Genomic DNA, 5,800 nt, shown 5'->3' on the forward strand with positions numbered 1-5,800 from the left:
CGGGGACCCGGCCCGGCCCCTCGCCCGCTCCGCCCGACGCGGCGAGGCTCGAGCGCTGCCCTGGCGCGGAGACCCCGGGCCGCCACGGCGCCCTTCGCGGCGGAGCCAGGTCGCGCGGGGCGAGCGGCCGCCTCCACGCGCAGTCCTCCAGGCTTCCCCGGCGGCGGCCGCGCCGCGTGTTACCGCCGGGGCCGGCGGGCGGGACCCGCCCCCGGGACCGCCCCCCGCCGCCGCCCCCGGACGCACGGCCAATCACGGAGGGCGCCCGGAACTTGGCTTCTCTCCCATTGGCCGCCGCCTTAGAAGATGCGAATGGGCGCGGGCTGAGCGCGAGTGCGCCGACGTGCGCCGACCTGCGGGGCCTGGGCGCGAAGGCGGAGGAGTCCGGCGGGGGGGCCGGGGGCGGGGGCGGGGCGGCGCGCGCTGGCGGCCCGGGGCCGGGGGTCTGCCGCTCGGGGGCCTCGGCCCGCGGGGACGATCGCGCTGGTCCCCGCGCTCGCTCTCTCCCGCTCTGGACGGTTATTCAGACTCCGCTCACGGAGAGACGGGGCTGCCGAGGCCCGGGCAGGAGTTCACCTTGGCGTGGGGGAGACGGCCAGGGCCAGCCCCCGCCCCCGCAGCCCCCTGGTGCTCAGCCGCTTCCCTCTGCGGGCGCGAGGACATCTAAACACCCGGGGCTCTACCCAGGGACTGAGCAGGAGGAAGCGGAGAAAGCATTTGGAGAGTGAACGAGCTCCCTCCTCACTTTGCAGAAGGGCCCGTAATGGAGGCCCTAGTGAAAGGGCTTTAGCTCTATCTCGTTACTTTTTGCAAGCAGGAGATATCAAGAAAGCAAACATAGTAGCTATCGCCTGGGTTTACAAGGAAAGTGGTAAATCCTGAGTCACTAAAGCAATTAAGAAATATCGATCTCTTTATTTAAAAAAAAAAAAAAAAAGAGGGAAAAGAGATCTTGGCATAGTTTTCAAGGGCAAAGCATGACAAGAATACCCAGTGCTTTCTCTCATCTCTCTAATAAGCCTCTTTCTGCCTGACGCAGCCTGACTCGATCGCAGTCCTTCTTCCACTGCAGACCGAGCTGCACCATTTTAAGCAATTTTTCCCTGTGTAGTGTTTGCAAAGTGACAGATGCTGCCAGGAGCTCACAGAACACATATTTGAACTTTCTATTTTGCTTTAATACATGTTGCCACACATATTGCTGTGTTTTCCTGTGATAGCAAATAACTTTTTTTGTTTTTGTTTTTGTTTTTTTTTGAGAGCAGATGCACCGGCCATAAAAATGAGTCCCCAGGATGAAACACCCTGCTAGTAAAGAGAAAGACTGGTTTTTAGGTCTGCACAAGGGAATGCACCAAAATGTGAGTTGGTTAATCCAAAGAAGCGCAGTTGGTGGTATTTACATCTACCAGTGGGCCTCCAAGAGTGATCTAGAAAACCCTAGGGGTCGTTGGGACCTTTGCAGAGTTCCAGGAAGTCAAACTATTTTCATGATAATACTAAGACTTTGTTTCCTTTATTTAATAATAAGCCTTTATTTCCTTTTCCACTGGAGAGGCTATCTGATATGTGATAACATCACTCTAAAGACTAAAAATATGCGCTTGTATGTTTTCGTGTTTAATCGACTTTCTAGATTTAATTTCTGAGATGGTAACGATCAATAGGAATAAGCCACAAAAACAAACAAAAAAAGTCTTTAGGATCCTGATAACAGGAATCTTGAGACTAAAAAGTGAGAACATCTGATGTACATAATACAAGTCCCTCCATAGAATTTCTCTCTTATCATGACTCTAGAGAGAACACTGGTGGTCCTCTTGGCAATTGCTTTGTACACTCGGTGCTTTCGCAGAAGAGAAGGGAAAAGAAATGCAGGAAAGGGCTCAGAAAGAGAAGTCTCCCTGTTAAAGAACAGCTTTCTGTCCTTTCCCTGAGGCTTAGAGACCTGAACTGTGTTAATCTGTAAATCACTGGTTCTGAAAATTTTCCTTGGTACAAATCACTTAGGCACCTCAAATCCTTTTTGCAATGTTGGGCATTAACAAATAACAATTGTTCTTGAATTGGGCAGAAAATGTTTTTAGTATTTTTCTCTAAGGGGTTATGCTAGGATCCCCAGTGATCCTTGCCCTTGTATAATCCCCACCCCTTTGAGTGTGGGGTGCCTGTGAACTTGATGAGATAATGCACCTGTGGTACATTATGTTGCCTTATAAGGCAACATGAGATTATCCAGGTGGACCCAATCTAATCATGAAGAGCCCTTTAAAAGCAGAGGATTTTCTTTTTCTGGTAGAAGAAGAGAAAATCAGAGTTGTTTGAAGAGTGAGAAAGATTTGAAAATACCCAAGCTCCTGGAGGGGGCTATGTGCCCAGGATGTGGGCTTCTAGCAGTTAAGACGGACTCTGGGTTGACAGCCAGCAAGAAGTGGGAATTTTAGTCCTTCAATCACAAGTAACTGAATTCTGCTAACAACCTAAAAGAGCTTGGAAGTAGATTCTTCTTCAGAGCCTCCAGCCTGTCCAGCACCTTAATTTCCGCCTGTGAAACTCCAAATAGGGAACATACCCAAGCTCACCTGGACTTCAACCATGAGCTAAATTGTTGTAACTTAAGAATAATAAATATGTAATTTTAGGACAGCCCAGGTGGCTCAGCGGTTTAGTGCCACCTGCAGCCAGGGCCTGATCCTGGAGACCTGGGATTGAGTCCCATGTCGGGCTCTCTGCATGGAGCCTGCTTCTCCCTCTGCCTGTGTCTCTGCCATTCTCTCTCTCTCTCTCTCCGTCTCATGAATAAATAAATAAAATCTTTTAAAAAAATAAATAATTTCAAATTGTAATTTTTTAAGCTGCTAAGTCTGTAGTAATTTGTTATGCAGCAATAGGAAAGGAATACAGAGGCCTATAGAATATATTTTTAAATTAGGGTAATAGTCACATAATATAAGATCATCCATTAACAGTATTTGCACTACAACTCAGTGGCATTAGTACATACACATTATTGTGTAACCAGCACCCTGGTTCTAAGACATTTCGCCACTTCAGAAAGGAAACTTGTAGCTGTTAAGCAATTGCTCCCTCTTCTTCCATTCCCCCCAACTCCCCCACCCCTGGCAAAGACTAATGTGGTTTCTGTTTCTATGGACTTGTCTATTCTGGATATTTCATACAAAAAGAAATCATACAATATGTGATCTTTTGTATCTGGTTTCTTTCATTTAGCATAATTTTAAGGTTTATCAACATTGTAGCATGCATCAGTACTTCATTTCTTTTCATGGCTGAAACATATCCCATTTTATGTGTATAACACATTTTGTTTATCCATTCTTCAAGCGATGAACATTTTGGGTTGGTTCCACTTTTTGGTTATTGTGAAGTGTTTGTTTGAATACCTGTTTTTAATTATTTGGGGTACATAGGGGTGGAATTGCCAGATCATTTTATAATTCTGTTTAACTACATGAGGAACTGTGTAACTGTCGCCCACAGTGCTGGCACCAGTTACCATTCCTGCCAGCAATGTGTGACGGCTCTAGAGCCTCCACATCCTTGCCAACAACAAGTTGTTTTCTTTCTTTCTTTCTTTCTTTCTTTCTTTCTTTCTTTCTTTCTTTCTTTCTTTCTTTCTTTCTTTTCTTTTCTTTCTTTCTTTCTCTATCCCAAGGGGTGTGAAGTGGTATCCCATTGTGGTTTTCATTTGCATTTCCCTAATGACTAATGCTGTTGAGTACCTTTTCATGTACTTGTTAGCCATTAGTGTATCTTTTGTGGAGAAATATCCTTTCAAATCTTTTGCCCAATTTGGAATGGATTGTTTGTCTTTTTGTTGTTGAGTTGTAAGAATTCTTTATATAATCTGGGTATTAGAACCTTGTCAGAGAGGTGACATGCAGATATTTTTGCCTCTTCTGTAAGAGTAAATAAACTATTAAAGGACACTTTTTTTTCCCTCTATTAATATATAAAAGCATGTGGGGATGTGTGTTTTTAAAAAAAGAATTATATTATGTACTTTTGAATCTTATTTTCCTCAGGAATAATTTATAGAAAATGCTCCATTGTGATAAGGTTGAGCTCTAATTCTTTCTAATGTCCCACCATTGTGTGGGTGAACTTTAATTGATTTATGGCCATTAACTCTGGTTCTAGGATTTTGTTCACTGCCCACAATGCTGCAATTAACATCCTTGTGCAATATATATCTGTGTATTGTTTGCTTCATTTTTTATGAAATTTATTTCCAGAAGTGGGACAGCTGGGTCAAAGAATATATGGATTTTTTATTTTAATAGGCATTGTTCAGTTGTTTTCCAAAAACCAACATCAGAGTATTTGTTTTGCATTGCATCCTTGGCAATAATAAGTGTAATCAAGGTTTTTAATTTTTTTTTTTTACTAGTCCTATAGGTGGAAAATCAGTGGTTCTCAACTTGTGATGATTTTATCCCCTCCAGGAGACATTTGGCAAAGTCTGAAGATATTTTTGATTGTTATAATTATTAGTAGTGGTTGGGAGTAGGAGCTACTAGTTTCTCTTGGGCAGAGCCAGGGATTCTGCTAAATATCCTATTATACTTAAGGCAGCCCCCACGACAAAGAGTTACCCAGCCTAAAATGCCAATAGTGCCAAGGTTGAGAAACCCTGGTATAAAGAGATACCTCCTGTTATCTTCAGTTTGAAAGTCCTTATGGGTGAGTTTGAACACCTTTCCATACGTTTGTAAGCTGTTTGGGTTTACTTTTTTGTATATTACCTATTCTTAGATTTTACTTATTTTTCTTTTGGTTGTGTATCCCTCTTACCAACTAGCAAGAAGCTTTTATACTTTATAAACCCTTTATTTGTCCCCTTTATTGAAATTATTATTTTTTAAAATATACTTTTCATTGACTTGTTTACAGTATCTTTTGCCAAATAGTCAAATCTTATTGAAGAACATAAAGCAAAGTTCGAACAAGTGGTCTGACATACTATGTCCTTACATAGGAAAACATCATAAAAATGTTCCTTTCCCCAAAGTTAATTTATAACTTTAATGCAGTTCCAGTTGGAATCCAAATACTATCCAATTAAGGCTCCAAAATTATCTTAAAGTTTATATAGAATATTAAATGTATAAAATGGCCAATAAAATTTTGCAAAGAAAGGCTAGCAAGGGTATGCTTATGTCACCAGATATCAGAACATACTTTAAAGGTGTTGAAATAAAAAACAAAATGGGTAATGTTATTGGAATAGTCCACTATGTAAGTGAAACAGACCAGAGAATCCAGAAATAGGGCTTACTATATGAACATTTAGTAAATGACAACTATTTTGTTCAAGTAAATGAAAAAAAGATGGATGATTTAATAAATGTTACTGGCAAAACTGTTGATCCATGTAAAGGAGATTAAATTTGGAAAAATATTATGCCATATATAAAAACAAATTCTAGATTTAGAAATTACTTAAGTTTGAGTAATAATAATATTCCAAAAACAATCTAGGAGACTACATGTATACTCCAGAAGACTATGAAACCCTTTAAGAATGAAAACACGGGGATCCCTGGGTGGCTCAGCAGTTTGACGCCTGCCTTTAGCCCAGGGTGTGATCCTGGAGTCCCAGGATTGAGTCCCACATCAGGCTTCCTGCATGGAGCCTGCTTCTCTTCTATCTGTGTCTCAGCCTCTTTCTCTCTCTCTCTCTCTCTCTCTCTCTTTCTCTGTGTGTCTCATGAATAAATAAATAAAATCTTTTTAAGAAAAAGAATGAAAACATACTAATATAAATAAAACAGAAGTA

General features: G+C 42.1%; 1 long non-coding RNA gene across 1 annotated transcript; it reads left to right on the top strand.

Annotated features, from left to right (window-relative positions):
• Positions 1-480: 480 nt before the first annotated feature.
• On the top strand, positions 481-2,784 carry LOC144315199 (uncharacterized). The gene is made up of 3 exons (XR_013380960.1): positions 481-871; positions 1,266-1,361; positions 2,300-2,784. It is a non-coding gene; the product is annotated as an uncharacterized LOC144315199 (long non-coding RNA).
• The last annotated feature ends 3,016 nt before the right edge of the window (positions 2,785-5,800 follow it).

This window comes from Canis aureus, chromosome 6 (assembly GCF_053574225.1).
Source record: "Canis aureus isolate CA01 chromosome 6, VMU_Caureus_v.1.0, whole genome shotgun sequence".
Classification (NCBI taxonomy): Eukaryota; Metazoa; Chordata; class Mammalia; order Carnivora; family Canidae; genus Canis; species Canis aureus.